Source organism: Elephas maximus, chromosome 1, assembly GCF_024166365.1.
Source record: "Elephas maximus indicus isolate mEleMax1 chromosome 1, mEleMax1 primary haplotype, whole genome shotgun sequence".
In the NCBI taxonomy this organism is placed as follows: Eukaryota; Metazoa; Chordata; class Mammalia; order Proboscidea; family Elephantidae; genus Elephas; species Elephas maximus.
In genome coordinates this window covers 214,472,654-214,487,863 of record NC_064819.1, presented here as the reverse complement: position 1 = coordinate 214,487,863, position 15,210 = coordinate 214,472,654, and the positions used below count along the sequence as shown (strand labels likewise).

The window sequence follows — 15,210 nt, the reverse complement described above, 5'->3', positions numbered from 1 at the left end:
GTGAGTGATGCCCTTGCCTTGTTAACATCTAATGGGAAGAACCAAAAAACAAGATGTAATCGCCAGAAGAGCAGGCAGCCTGGTGGATGGAATCCATGTGATCTGAGTCAGATGTCAGATGCTAGCTCTGTCACTCATTAACTGTCCGATCTTGGGAAATGTTTTGTTCTTTTGTTCTCTCAGCCAAAATTTTCTTATTTGTGCAGAGGTGATAAAACCACTGACTCTCTGGTTATTATGACAAAGAAAATCATGAATACCAAGTGGTCAACATAGAAAACAATCTTGGGTCAAACAGGTTCCTTTTTCCCAGTTAAAAATAATGAAAAGCAATGAGACGTTCTAAGAAGTAAGTTTTGAGATTTAATACAGGGAGGATGACATAAGGGAGGATGGAGGAAGGGATCTTGGAAGATAAAGTCCTTAGTCTCATGTCCTGAAAGGAGTGCTTTAGGGCAGCCCTGGGCCCTTGCATATCACCAAGGGAGGAGGCACACACAGTTTTTACTGTCTCAACCTAGCAGTCTCCTTTGAGCCTCAGCGCCCTGGTTTGATCGTTTTGATGACCTTGATAAAGATCCTTTGATAGAGTAGTGGGAATAAGAGCCAAGGCAATGGGTTAGAAAGTGAATAGAGGGTAAGGAAGTGGGGATTGTTTAAGTGTTCAATTCTTTCTGGAAGTTTGCCTGAGAAAGGTGGGAATATAGAGTGGGAGGTAGAAGACAAAGTGAGGTCAGTGAACGCAGAGCATGGTTATGTGTGTGTGTAGGGGGCGTTATCTAGCAGAGAGAGGGAGGAGGAGGATCTGGAGGAGATTTTGAGTGGAGCGGTGGGGTTGACCTCTGATATTAGGAAGGGCATTTCCTCCTGCAGGGGAGCATGTAGATTTAGAGTTGGAAAGATGAGTTGCTCTGTCCAATGGCTTCTCTTTTTCTCAGTGAAGCATGCAGTGGGGTTGCTAGCAGAGAGATGTACGTACAAGAGTAGAGTGTAAGGAGGACAATTGGAAGAGGCAGTACGAAACAACTAGAGAGTGGGGAGACAGCCTAAGTCCAGAACAGCTAGATGATGTCCACCTGCCACCACTGACTGCTATGACAGGATTCACAATAGAGGGTTCTGGACAGAGTGGGAGAAAAATGTAGAACAAAATTCAAATTCACACACACACACACACACACACGAAAAGACAGACTTACTGGCCTGGCAGAGACTGGAGGGACCCCCGAGACTATGGCCCCTGGAGAGCCTGCGAACTCAAAACAAGCCACTCCCGAAGTCCACCTTTCAGGCAAAGATTAGACAGGCCTAGAAAACAAACAGTAACACACGCAAGGAATGTGTTTCTTAGATCAATCAAGTGTAGGAGACCTAATGGGCAACAACTGCCCAAAAGCAAAGATGAGAAGGCAGGAAGGGACAGGAAACCAGGACGAATGGACACAAGGAACCCGGGATATAAAGGGAAAGAGGGAGAGTGCTGACACATTGCAGAGGTTGCAACATGTCACAAATACAATTTGTATATAAATTTTTGAATGAGAAGCTAATTTGCACTGTAAACTTTCACTTAAAACACAAAAGAGTGGGGAGGTGTGGAGTTGTTGGGCAGTGTCTAGAGCTCAGTTGAGTCTGAGCTGACAGAGCTAGAATGAAGTCACTTTTCCTGGCTGTGAGAAGCCACTGCTAAGCACTCCCTCTCCCTTCTGCTGCATCAGCCTTTCTCGTCTATTGTTTATGCATATTTAATATCCCTCGAGGCACTCTTTAGTCTCACTGAGCGCCTACCTGGGCTTCCAAGTTACTGCAAAAAAAAACAAAAAACATTGCCATGGAATCATTCAGACTCATAGTTATCCCCCCTGCCCCCCCCCAAAAAAAAACCCCAAACTGGATGAAATTGAGTTGATTCCAACTGATGGCAACCCTACAGGATAGAGTAAAATTGCCCCATAGTGTTTCCAAGGAGGCGCTGGTAGATTCAAACTCCTCACCTTTTGGTTGGCAGCCACAGCCCTCATGCACTAAGCCACCTGGGCTTCAGTTATCTCCCAGGTACCCATTATTTGGTTAACTCTCTTGATTACTAAATTGCATAGGTTTTCAGTGGTCTGTCTTGCCTTTTTCCCCATAAAAGCAGCACTTGCTGTGGGGTCAACTCTGATTTCGTGGTGAACCCATGTGTGTCAGAGTAGACCTGTGCTCCGTAGGGTTTTTAGTGGCGAATTTTTTAGAAGTAGGTTGTCAGACCTTTTTCCTGAAGTGCCACTAGGTGGACTGGAACCTCCAGCCTGTCGATTAGCCATTCACACCACCATTACAGCCTTGGGGCACCATATTAATGGCTTATTGAATAGACACTTGGTAAGTATTATTGAGTGATTGGCATAACTGTGTATGTGGTTTTACAGAAATGTCTGCTAATCTTCATTAGTGCTGCATTATTAAGCTAATAAAGCTTGTCAGAATAATAAATTATTACAATCCAAGATTACTTTTAGAGTTTTAGAGCTTGGCTGCTAACCAAAAGGTCACAGTTCAGATCCACCAGCTGCTCCTTGGAAACCCTATGGGTCATTTCTACTCTGTCCTACAGGGTCTCTCTGAATCGAAATTGACTCGACAGAAATAGGTTTATGGGTTTTATTGACTAGAGAACCTAATTTTGAAGATTTTATCTCTGACCAAAAATTTCACGCTTCTTGTCATCTTTTCCCACTTGAGTATTTTGAGAGTAATTATGGCTACGTATAAATCTCTGCCTGGTATCCCCAACATACATTAAAGAGAAGCTGTTCAGAACAGGCAGTCACTTTGTTGTCTTAGTATAAATTTTTTCCTGTCCTTTGTTCTGGCAATTTCCCATCACTTACTGTTTGAATAAAGCACTACTTCCATTTTACAAATTATTGTTTTGGTCATTTCCTTATTTTCTCTATATTAAAATGGGGTCCCTGGTGGCACAGTGGTTAAGAGCTCAGCTGCTAACCAAAAAGTCAGCAGTTCAAATCCACCAGCCACTTCTTGGACACCCTATGGGGCAGTTCTGTTCTGTCCTAGGGTTGCTGTGAGTTGAAATTGACTCAACAGCAATGGGTTTGGTTTTTTTTTTTTAATATTAAAATGAATTTTACCAATAATCAAGTGATTTACTTGTCATAGAAATTGCTGATGACACAGAATGAATAGATTTCATCATCACAGATTTTTTTTCTGAGTGACAGTATAGCCCAAGTCCAAGGAGCCCTGGTGGCCCAATGGTTAAGCGCTCAGCTACTAACCAAAAGATAGGCAGTTCAAACCCACTGTCTGCTCTGTGGGAGAAAAGATCTGGCAGTCTGCTCCTGTAATGATTACAGCCTTAGAAACCCTATAGGGCAGTTCTACACTGTCATATAGGGCCACTGTAAGTTGGAATCAACTCTACGGTAACCAACAACAGCATAGCCCAAGCAGTAAGAACCTGGACCTACATGCCGGGTTTGAATCGCGTGTCTGCCACCTGCTAGTTGTGAGTTATAAGATAATAGATATGAAATACTTAGACTGGCCCATGGTAAGCACACTAAGGTTTCTCGTTATTAGAAAATTATTGAGAATATCAAATTCATACAGCACTTTTAGTGATCCTTTTCACCTTTTCATTTTTGAAGGGAGTAGTCTAGGCTCTGGTAACAACGAGAAGAAACTTTTCCCTAGAAAATTTGTTCCTTAAACTAAAATCTATCGTTCTTTAATGCAGAAAAATGGAATCCTTTATTCATGCCTTGGCATATAACTAGTCTCTTAGGCACAATGAATAAAATCCTTAATGTTTTCAAACAGATATTGTTTAGTGTTAATGGTTGTGCAAGGGTCTGGGGACAGGAGAAGGAGCATGGGGAAGGAGGTGTAGGTGCGGTTATCAAATGGCAAAAAGAAGGATCCTTCTGGTGATGGAACTGGTCCGTGTGCTGACCGTGGTAGTGGATACATTAACCTACATGGGATGAAATTGTATAGAACTGTATTTACATACATGTACAAATGAATGCAAGTAAAATTGATAAATCTGAGTAAGATCAGTGAATTGCATCAATGTTAATGTCCTGGTTATGATATTGTACTATAGTTTTGAAAATTGATACCTTTGGGGGAGACTAGGTAAAGGGTACACAGGTTCTGTTTGTATTATTTCATAAAACTTCTTATGAATCTGCAATTGTCTTAATAAAAATATCAATGTGTAGCAATTATGTAACAGTAATAAATATTTTTATTTGTTTTTAGGTTGTTCCTGCCTGATTTCATAAACTGTCATTGGCCTTTGTAAGTTGATATTTTAATTATTATTTTTTTGTCCTCCACCCAGACACCTTGTATTCTCTAATAACATTAGAGTGATTTTCTAGTACTTATCATGAAGGTGGCACAGACTGGGGAATATTGTGTTCTGTTATACATAAGGTCACAACGAGTCAGAGCTGACTTGATGGCAGCTAGCAACAACTGTTCTAGAAAACCGGGAGCAAAAATTGCAGTAAAGCCTTATTATTTGTTTCATTTTAAAGTCTGTTGCACTTTTTTCTATGCTGTTAGGCAACAGATATTCTGAGGACGTTTGAATTAAACATCTATACATCTTGGGACAGGGACATCTGCTTCTTTGGAGTGATTTCCTGCCGGGGTTGTGATGAGGGCAAGCAGAATGCCATCTGCAGAGCTGAGGTTGCACATCCATCCTGATGGACATCACAGTCTGTACCCAAAACGTTTCTGCAGCAGGTGGCAAAAGCAACAGCACCACCCTGGGGGAAAGCCACTAGGCTGAGTGGTGGTTTAATTAGCAAGATAAAATGAATTCTGGTTTCATTTAGCTCAAAAATTCACAGGTAAATGAAAGACCCCAGACTGAAAGAATTTTAGCTTCATTTCCATTTTATCCTTTGGATTAGCCATATTTCTGTTTCATAACTTTTTGTTTGTATTATATTGAACAAAATTAAAACTCCCATTATTAGTGATGGATAGTCGTTTTCTTAAGCCAGAAGGTCTAACCATTTGAAATAGAATTTGAAAAAACATTTTTAACCTGAGAGAATGAGTTATTCCATGTACCACTGAAAATATTTACAATATTAAGGAGGTTTTACTTGGCCTGTTAGAATAGAGATTGCATTGCCAGTGTGGAAAAATAAGTTTATAAACTGTAAGATGAAGCCAGTGTTTTTAAATTTATATTTATGGTATCATTTTGGTGGAGAAGAATTGAAATATGCTAAACTAATTTTAAAGACATCTCTGAGAAAGATCATTGTCTGAAGATGGTTTCATTCATTATTATTTTAGCAGCTGAGGAGAATGCTCTTACAAAGTAACGTAATGGTATTTTCCTTCTCTGAGAGTATCTAAATCAATATCTTGTATCTTGTTCTAGCAGTTTTTGTTTCACCTATTTTGAGACCACCAGGAAGACAAATACCCCCAATACAGCTTTCCCCAAAATATATTCCTTAGAATAATGTCTAGGTAGGGATGTTAACTGATGTTATATGGAAAATGGAGTCTATGGTCAGGTAAATTAGGGGAGAAACAGTTAAAATTGTGACCTCGTTGTGTGCCATCAAGCCAATTCTGACTCATAGCGACCCTATATGAGAGAGTAGAACTGCCCCCGTAGGGTTTCCTATGCTGTAATCTTTACCGGAGCGGACCTCTAGGTCTTTTTCCCTGTGGAGTCACTGGGTAGATTTGAACCATTGACCTTTCAGTCAGCAGCTGAGTGCTTAACCATTGCACTACCAAACCATTGCACCACCAGGGCTCCTTAAAATTAAGTTAGACTTGTTTATTTCTAACAAGGAACCCTGGATGCCCAGTGGTTAAGAGCTACAGCTGCTAACCAGGAGGTCAACAGTTTGAATCTACCAGCTGATCCTTGGAAACCCCTCTGGGGCAGTTCTGCTCTGGCCTATAGGGTTACTATGAGTTGGAATAGAGTTCATGGCAATGGGTTTCCCCCCCCCCCCCCCCAACAAGACTGATTATCTAAGAGAGGCTGGGGTCTGTGTTTCTCAAACTTAATTTCACCTTGGAACCCTTAGGTCATCAAATACAACATAGGTCTGGTGCTCCATGGAAATTTTGGGGGAAATGTTGCTTTAAAATTTAGGAAATCGTATAGATGACAGGCTCTGTTCCACATTTTCCACAATGGTAGCAAAAGAAAATAAGGACACTGAGCTAGAATGGAGGAAGTTGCAGCATAAAAGGACTGTTAAACAAACTTAAAACAGTTGACGTAGAGATAAGTCTAAATAATTACATAAATATGACGATAAATACACATTTTTGAAACCCTACAAGTAAGATTATGTGACGTATCTGTCCTTATTTTAGTCATCTACGAACTCCCACATCAGTGTTTCTCATTCCTTGAAGATTTAGCTCTTGGCTCATTGTCATCTCCAAGACTACTCCTGTCCTAGTTCCTGGTGATTTTAAGGCCACATAAAGAGCCTTCCAATACCCTGGGTTTTCAGGGTTCTTGACTTCTTTTCTTTCAATGACTTTGTCCTTCAGACTACTTCAGCCACTTCCTCCCATGGTCATATGGTAGATCTAGTCATTAACAACAACTACGTTCCCTACGTGATCTTGATTTCAAGCCTACCATTCTCCTATCTACTACCTCCTATCTTTCCAGCTCAGTTTTTCCAACCCACCTTTCCACTCTCAGCAAATTTTTTACCCCATCTAGACATAGGACTTTTTCCGCTGTACCACATTCCCCTCATATCCTCACCTCCTTCCTTACTCAATGCAAGTACCCTACTGCATCATTGAAACCACCCATACAGATGGAAAATACAGCAATGGGTGGATATTAGTGATGATTACACAGCATGATGTAATTATTTTCATTGACTTGCATAAGAGACAAATGCTGAATTGGCAGATCTATAAACTACTTCTTACAGCAATAAAAAAATGGAGGAAAAAAACCCACCCATACACCCTCATCTCCCTCACCCGTCTCTCTTGGTTTATTGCACTTAGCTGTCTAAATCCCAGTGCCTTGGTCTGCCTACTCCATGCTTGAAGCTGTCCAGCTGAGCAGAGCTGGAGAAGATACCCAGCCATGCTCATTGGTGTTAATTTAGCTATTAGATTACTATCCTCAAGTGGGCACTTAATGTTTTCTTGCAGTTTGGTCCGTTAACCCCCCAGAAGATATTTAAAACATCTTTTTCCTTAAACTTCCAGTTTCTTTTCCCTATTCCCCCTCTCAAATGATGACTTTCTTTCATTTTTCACTGAGAAAATAGAAACGCCCCAGAAGAACACTTCCATAAGCTCCCATCACTGCATTTACCAGTTCACCTGCACCTGTACCAATATATTCTTTTTCTTCTTCCTTTTTGGATTAACTGCTCAAATCCAGCCTGAAGTTTGTTTTGTACTTGTGTTCTTAGATTCCATCCCCTCTCATCTACTCAGCCATTGTCCCTTCTCTCCTTTGCATTATGTATCTCCCCGCCTTTACTTAAAAAAATAAAATATCTCCCATTCCCCTCTAGTTACCACACTATTTCTGTTCCCTGCTGCTGTTCACGCAACTTCCCAGCCCTTACTTTCTCACAGTTCCATTTTGATCACATTTCAGTCAGACTTCGGCCTCCGCCATTCCACCAAAACTCTCTTGAATGTCATCAGTGACCTCCATGTTGCAAATCCAGCAGTTAGTTCTCAGTTCTCATCTGACTTAGCAGCAGCATTGATCCATTTGACCATGCTCCTCCATGAAACACTTTCCCCTCTTTCTTCCAAGTGTCCACACTTTCTCAGTTGAACTTCCTTTTTTCCATGGCTAGTCCTTATCAATCTTACTTGCAGATGCCTCTTCATTGTCCTGACCTCCAAAGGCACAGCCCTCGGACTTTTTCTCTGTCTACATGCACTCTCTTGCCTCATTCAGTTTCATGGCTTTAAATATTTATATTTTCTGTCAACTACTGAATTTATATCTCCAGTGTGAACCGCTCTCCTGAACGCGAGACTCAGTGTCCAACTACAAAATATCTGATAGGCATATCAAACCAAACCTATCTAAACTGAGCTCCCTAGCTCACCCCTACTCCCAACCAAACTTTCTTTTTCCTCAGTCTTCCTTATCTTAGTAAGTGGCAACTCTTCTTTCTGTTGCCCAGGCCAGAAGCCGTGTTCGTTTCTTCTTTCTCTCACCCTCCACACATCCAGCTGTCAGGAAATGCTGTCATCTCTACCTTAAGTACACCCAGAAGATGAACACTTTTCACCACCTCTACTGCTACCACACTGGCCCAAGTCTTCATCATCTTTATATTGTAGTAGTCTTCTAACTGGTCTCCCCACGTTTCTCCTTTCTCCCCTATAATCTATCCTCCAAACAACAGCCGATAAATTATTTAAAACTGTAAGTGTGATCATGTTGCTTTCTTGCTCTAGTGTCTCCAGTGCTTCCCTATCTCACTTACAGAGGCTTATCAGCCTCTGCATGATACAGGCCGCCTGTTACCCCTGACTAATCTCTTATTGCTCTCTCACTCACTGTAGTAACCACTCCAGTTTTCTTGTTCTTACATCTGAGTTTTGCAATTGTCCTTCCTACAAATAGCCACATGACTTGCTTCCTTACCTCCTTTAGGTCTTTGCTGCATTGTCATTTTCTCATGGCCTTCTCTGACCAACCTGTTTTAAATTGCCACTGTTTTCCCCTGCCTCACCCTGCCAGCACTTCCTATCACTTCATTCCTTTATTTTTCTGATCATCATCTGATACATATTTTACTTATTTGTCTGCCCTTTGTTCCAAGATAAAGCTGCACAAGGAAGGGAATGGTTGTATGTTTTGTTCACACTCATGTATCCTCAGCACCTAGAACAGTGCCAGAAAACAACTGCTCAGTAAACACTTGTTGAATGAAAAATGAATGTTCAAAAAAAAACTCCGTTGTAATTTGGGTTGCATACCCCAATATATATTTAAAAAGATGGGAAGTGGGATGGGGGAAAGACAGTGTAGTAGTTACTGACTTTACCTAATACACCCTTCCCTTGTTCCCTCCTAACCAGAGAGATGGGTAGATGACTCAAGTTGGGGCTATTTTTGTATTCTGTCCTTGTGGTGCCCTGGTCCTGGGATGGCCATGTGATCCAAGCCAGACCAACTTGGAGGGCTTCCCCTGGGGTTTTGATATTTCTCACTGGAGCTGGAATAAAGAAATATTTCAAATCTTGTCATGGATCCTCTTAGCCATTAACGAACCAATAGACTAAAGATAAACAGCCGTATACTATAGTAACATAAAGAAAGACTGAGTAGCCCAGGTACACACTATAATAACATAAAGAATAAGAGTCTTGTTGTGTGCCATTGAGTTGATTGCAACTCATAGTGACCCTGTATGACAGAGTAGAAATTCCCCATAGTATTTTCTTGGCTCTAATCTTATGAGAGCAGATTGCCAGGTCTTTATCCTGTGGAGTGGCTGGGTGGGTTTGAACTGCCAGACTTTTGGTTAGCAGCTGAGTGCTTAACTATTGCTTATTGGAATAAGACTAAATATCAGTATTAGAACTCTGTATTCTCCAAACAGATAATATACCAAGTTATTAATGCCTTTGAAACATTTAGAAAAATTAACCATGTACTAGCTCATAAAAAATTAATAATACAAAAAGAGATATTTGAGCAGATACAAAGGAGATTCAGAAAATTTCAAGTAGACTCTATATAAAGTTCTACATAAATAAACTAAAACTTGCAGTGTACGAGACACTACTCTCTCAGGTACCTAGTGCTGCTATAACAGAAGTACTACAAATGACTGGATTTAACAAGCGGGGATTTATTTTCTCACAGTTTAGGAGGTTAAAAGTCAGAATTCAGGGTGCCAATTCTAACAGAAGGCCTTCTGCCTCTGTCAGCTCTGGAGGAAGGTCCTCGTCTCTTCTGAGCTTCTACTTCTGGGTAGTCTTCATATGGCTTGGGATCTCTCTTCCCCTGTCTCTGCTCTGCTCACTTGTTTAATCTATTTTATATGTCAAAAGAGATTGACTCAAGATACACCTACACTAATCTTGCCTCCTTAACATAACAAAGACAGCCTGTTTCGTAATGGCGATTATAACCACAGGCATAGAGGTTGGGATTTACAACACATATTTTTGGGGGGCACAACTCAACCCTTAACAACCAAAGAAGGCTATCTTGACCTGGTGGGCCTGTTTGCTTTCCTGATAAATTCTTTGTAACATTCATAAAACCAAAAAACCAAACCCATTGCTGTCAAGTCGATTCCGACTCATAGTGACCCTATAGGACAGAGTAGAACTGTCCCATACAGTTTCCAAGAAGTGCCTGTGCATTCGAACCGCTGACCTTTTGGTTAGCAGCCGTAGCTCTTAACCACTATGCTACCAGGGTTTCCTGTAATGTTCATAGAACAATTAATTTCATGCTACATAACTTCCAAGGCTCAGAAGAGATAAATATGTGTACACACACACACGCATATATGCTTTAAGAGGCTTATGTAACGCTCGTTAAAAGTTAACAGCCAACAATATTTTTAAAATATTCACTGTCAGTAAAAATCCACAAATAAGATTAAAAAAAAAAAAATTATCTACTGTGACCAAATAGGGCTTAAAGAAGGCAAAGATGATTGGGGATTTTTTTTGCATAAACTATTTCTCATCAGTAATTAAAAAAAAAAAATTTGAACTCAGAGTCCAGTGGGACATTTAATAACATTCAGCACCCATTTTTGGTAATCTTTTAGGAATATTACTTTGTTATTATGGTACTAAATATTTGTTTTCAGCCACTAACCCATTGTATATTAACAGCAAAAGCCCACAAATATTTCCCCCAAAATCAGGAGTAGTGTTATGATGCCCATTAATATAGTTGTATGAATTGTAGCCAATGCAATAAGACAGGAAATATAAGTAACAAGTATAGTTATTAAACAAAGAGATAACATTAAATTTTTATAGGCAATATGATAATAGAACTATGAAAATACAAACTAGAAAATCAGTTATAAAACTCTTAGAATTAAGAGAATTCCACGAAGTAGTTGGATAAATTATATACAGTCAATAGCAATACTGGAAGCTTAAATGAGACAATTGGTTCCATTTCTAGTAGATACAAAGAAGCCAACGTGCCAGGATTGACTCAAAGAAAGAACGTGTATTTACTAAATTTTCTGCAGTAAGTGTATATAGTTTTATTATCAGAAAATAAGTAATAAACTTCTTAAGGAAGCAAGATACAAGATTTTAATACTTAGAGGTAAGAAAAATCTAGAGCTAGACCCCAGGTTCTGCTGAATTTTGTCCGTGATAGGCTTTCCAAGATGACTCAGTAAGAAAATTCGAATGGCTTTGAGGACTTTAGTGTAAGGACAATTAAAAGTAAAATGAAATTTCAATCATTTATATGAAATCTCAGTCATTTCAAACTATGTTTGAAATTTCTTCTGGAATATACTTGAGTTTTCTTTTGCAGGGTTTGATTATAAGTTCTTAGGTAAAAAATAGATCTTGATATTTTTAATAAATGATTTCAGGGCCCATTTTGTTACTGAGGACCTGGAGGACTCTATCAGAATTCATTTCTAGGCTCTCCTTTTAAAGCAATAAATTAGGCAGCAGACAACATGGTAGAGAGCATCCTTGAATTTTGGCTGTAATGCCAATAAGTATATGGTCAACCATGAACAAGTTAATGAACTTTTCTTAGCCACAGTTTTGTCTTTGATAAAATTTAAATAAAAATACCTATTAGGCTTATGAGTATTAATTGCAGTGATAGCCCGTTAAAGAAGGAATCTTCAAATTTCTACTGTAAAGGGCCAGATGGTAAATATTTTAGGCATTGCAAGCCAAATGGTCTCTGTTGCAACTACTCAACTCTGCTATTGTAGTGTGAACGCAGCCGTAGATAATATGAAATTGAATGGGAGTGGCTGTGTTCCAATAAAACCTTATTTACAAATAAAAAAAATAAGCAGTAAACCAGATTTGGCTTGTGGGACCATAGTTTGCAGACTTCTTGCTTTAAAGGATCAAATTGTTCTGGTAGCTTAACTGTGTCCCAGAACAAAGCTTAACTGTGTCCCAGAGCAAAGCTCTTTATGTTTAAAGAAATGCAAAATATTCATTAACCAACAAGGTAAAAGTGCACAATGTCTAGCGTTTAATTAAAATTTACCAGGCATTCAAAGTAGTGTAAAAATTAAATAGCGAAGAGAAAAATCAATACAGGCAGACTTAGAAATGACACAGATGGTAGAATTAATAAACAAAGATACTGAAATAGTTATTATTACTGTGTTCCATATATTCAAGATGATAGAGGAAGCATAAGCTTGTTATGGAGAGACATGGGAGTTATAAAAAGACTCAAATTGAACTTCTAGAGGAGACAAACATCTAAGATGAAAGCTACACTGGGTGGAATTAATGGCAGACTGGACACCACAGAAGAAAAGATTCAGGGAACTTGAAGACATAGCAGTAGAAAAGGGGGGAAAAAAAAACTTAACAGAGCATTATTGCACTGTGGGACAACTTCAGGTGGCCAAATATATGTGTAATTGGAGTACTCAAAGGAGGGGTGGGTATAGTGATATTTGAAGAAATAATAGCTGAAAATTTTCCAATTTGGGTGAGAACAATAATCCCACAAATCTAAGAAGCTCAACAAATTGACACTTATAGAACACTCTACCCAACAACAGAAGGATACACATTCTTAAGTACACCCAGAACATTTATCAAGATAAACCATATTCTGGGCTATAAAACAAGTTTCAGTTTAAAAGGATTCAAATTACATAAAGAATATTCACAGACCATATTGGAATTAAACTAGAAATCAATAACAAATAAGTATCTGGGAAAATAGTTTGTAGCTTTTCCAAATAACCCAGGGGCACATTTTGGACCAAAAAATACACATTTTAACAAATTTCAAAGAACACAACTCATACAAAGTACACTTTCAAACCACAACAGAATTAAACTAGAAATCAATGACAGAAAGATAGCTGGAAAATTCCCAAATGTTCTGAAATTAAACAACATACTTCTGAGTAATTTATGAGTCAAAGAAGAAGTCTCAAGAAAAGTTAAAAAAATATTTTGAACTAAATGAAAATAAAAGTCTAGTTTAGCAAAACGTAGATTGCAGCTAAAACGCTGTATAGATGGAAAGTTAATAGCAATAAATGCAACTAAAAAAAATAAATAAAGATCTTTTAAGTTTCTACCTTAGGAAACTAGAGAAAGAAGAGCAAGTTAAACCTAAAGCAAGCAGAAGAAAGTAGTAAAGAGCAGACGTCAACAAAATTGAAAACAGTCAACAAAATGGGGAAAATCAATGAAACCAAAAGCTGGGTTTTTGAAAAGATCACTGAAATGATAAGTCTCTAGCCATGCTGACCAAAAATAAAAAAGAGAAGACCAAGGCATAGATTACCCATATCAGGAATGAAAGAAGGGCCATTATTACTTACCCTATTGACTGTACAGGACTATTAAGGGAATGCTACAAACAGCTCTGTGTCCACGAATTTGATATCCTAGATGAAATGGACCAATTTCCTGAAAGATACATACAAATTACCAAAACCTACTTGAGAGATAGCTAGCCTGAATAGACCTACATCAAAGGAAGTTGAATTCGTTAAGTTAAAAACCTTCCAGAAAAGAAAACACCAGTACCAAAAGGTTTCACTGGTGAGTTCTACCACACAACCCATGGGTCAAAAAAGAAACCAGAAGAAATGAAAATGAAAACATAATATTTCCAAATGACCCGGATACAGCTATAACAGTGCTTAGAGGGAAATTTTCCCTGCTGCATGCCTATGTTAATCCACCAGGCGCTCCTTGGAAACCCTATGGGGCAGTTCTGCTCTGTCCTATAGGGTCACTATGAGTAGGAACGGACTTGATGGCACCTAACACCACCTGGCTGTATTAGAAAAGTATGGTCTCAGTGACTTGGTGCAGGGGATTGTCATAATTGTCTTCACCTACTTAAATGTCTTTCATTAAAAAGTTGGTTTTATGCCATTGGAGAAGACAGACTTAGGGGTGGTTACAAAAAGGTGGCTTAGCTCTTTGTGGGAAGGAGACATTCATCAGAATTCCCCAGCTATGGGCTGAGTTTCTTTAGCAAGACATGTTCCTTTACATATATTCTTAAGGGTTCGTCACAGCCCTTAATTTCTCAGGTAAATGGTAGGGAAGAAAAAAATAATTCTCAATAGATAAAAACATATTTAAAATGGTATGTTATATAACAGGTAGCACAACATAAGAAAGAACAGTAATCTTTAAAATCACAAAATTGTAGAGTGAGACGGTACCCTAAATGCTATTTAGTCAAACAGTGGCCTTCAATAGTCATCAGGATCTTGGATGAAATTTAAAAAAGGAACCATTTACGTTTACAAATGAACAAGCCCAGTGAAGGATAACTAAATCATTAAATGACATACTCAGGATTCAGAGAAAATCTCATCAAGCTCAAGGCCAACCAGAAATATTATGCGATGTCTTCTGTACTAGATAAAAAGTTAAATTAAATGTCATTTCCTCTCTAAATCATCTCCTGGCTGTCCCAGCATTAGTGGCCTCTGTCTCTGTCTTTTCAGCTCTGTACTTTTACAGGAAACCCTGGTGGTGTGGTTAAGAGCTACGGGTGCTAACCAAAAAGACTGGCAGTTTGAATCTACCAGGCACTCCTTGGAAACCCTATGGGGCATTTTTCTCTGTCCTTTAGGGTAGCTATGAGTCGGAATCGACTCGAAAGCAACGGGGTTTTTTTTTTTTTGGTACTTTTACTGTACTACCTACAACAGTACCACCCATGGATAGGATGTTTGTGGAAAATGAGACAAGGAGTAAAAAATAAGATGTGCTGTTTACCACTGGCAGTCTTTTCTTGTGCTAGAAAATTATCTGTTTTTCTTAGTTGTATGAGGGTCAAATGAAGTAAGATAAGTAAAGCACTGTCTATGTACACCAAATAATATCCCTATATGTATTCTTTGGAAACCCTGGTGGCGTAGTGGTTAAGTGCTACGGCTGCTAACCAAAGGGTCAGCAGTTCGAATCCGCCAGGCACTCCTTGGAAACTCTATGGGGCAGTTCTACTCTGTCCTGTAG

The 15,210-nt window shown here is 39.0% G+C and overlaps 1 protein-coding gene across 11 annotated transcripts in view; it reads left to right on the top strand.

The window, feature by feature from the left end:
* The window catches only part of PLAGL1 (PLAG1 like zinc finger 1), a 146,348-nt gene that overhangs the window by 90,102 nt on the left and 41,036 nt on the right, over positions 1–15,210 (top strand). For all 11 annotated transcript variants that reach the window (XM_049902707.1, XM_049902720.1, XM_049902746.1 and 8 more), the window contains one exon: positions 4,270–4,308. The gene's annotated coding sequence lies outside the window, so the exon portion shown is untranslated. The remainder of the gene's footprint in view (positions 1–4,269; positions 4,309–15,210) is intronic.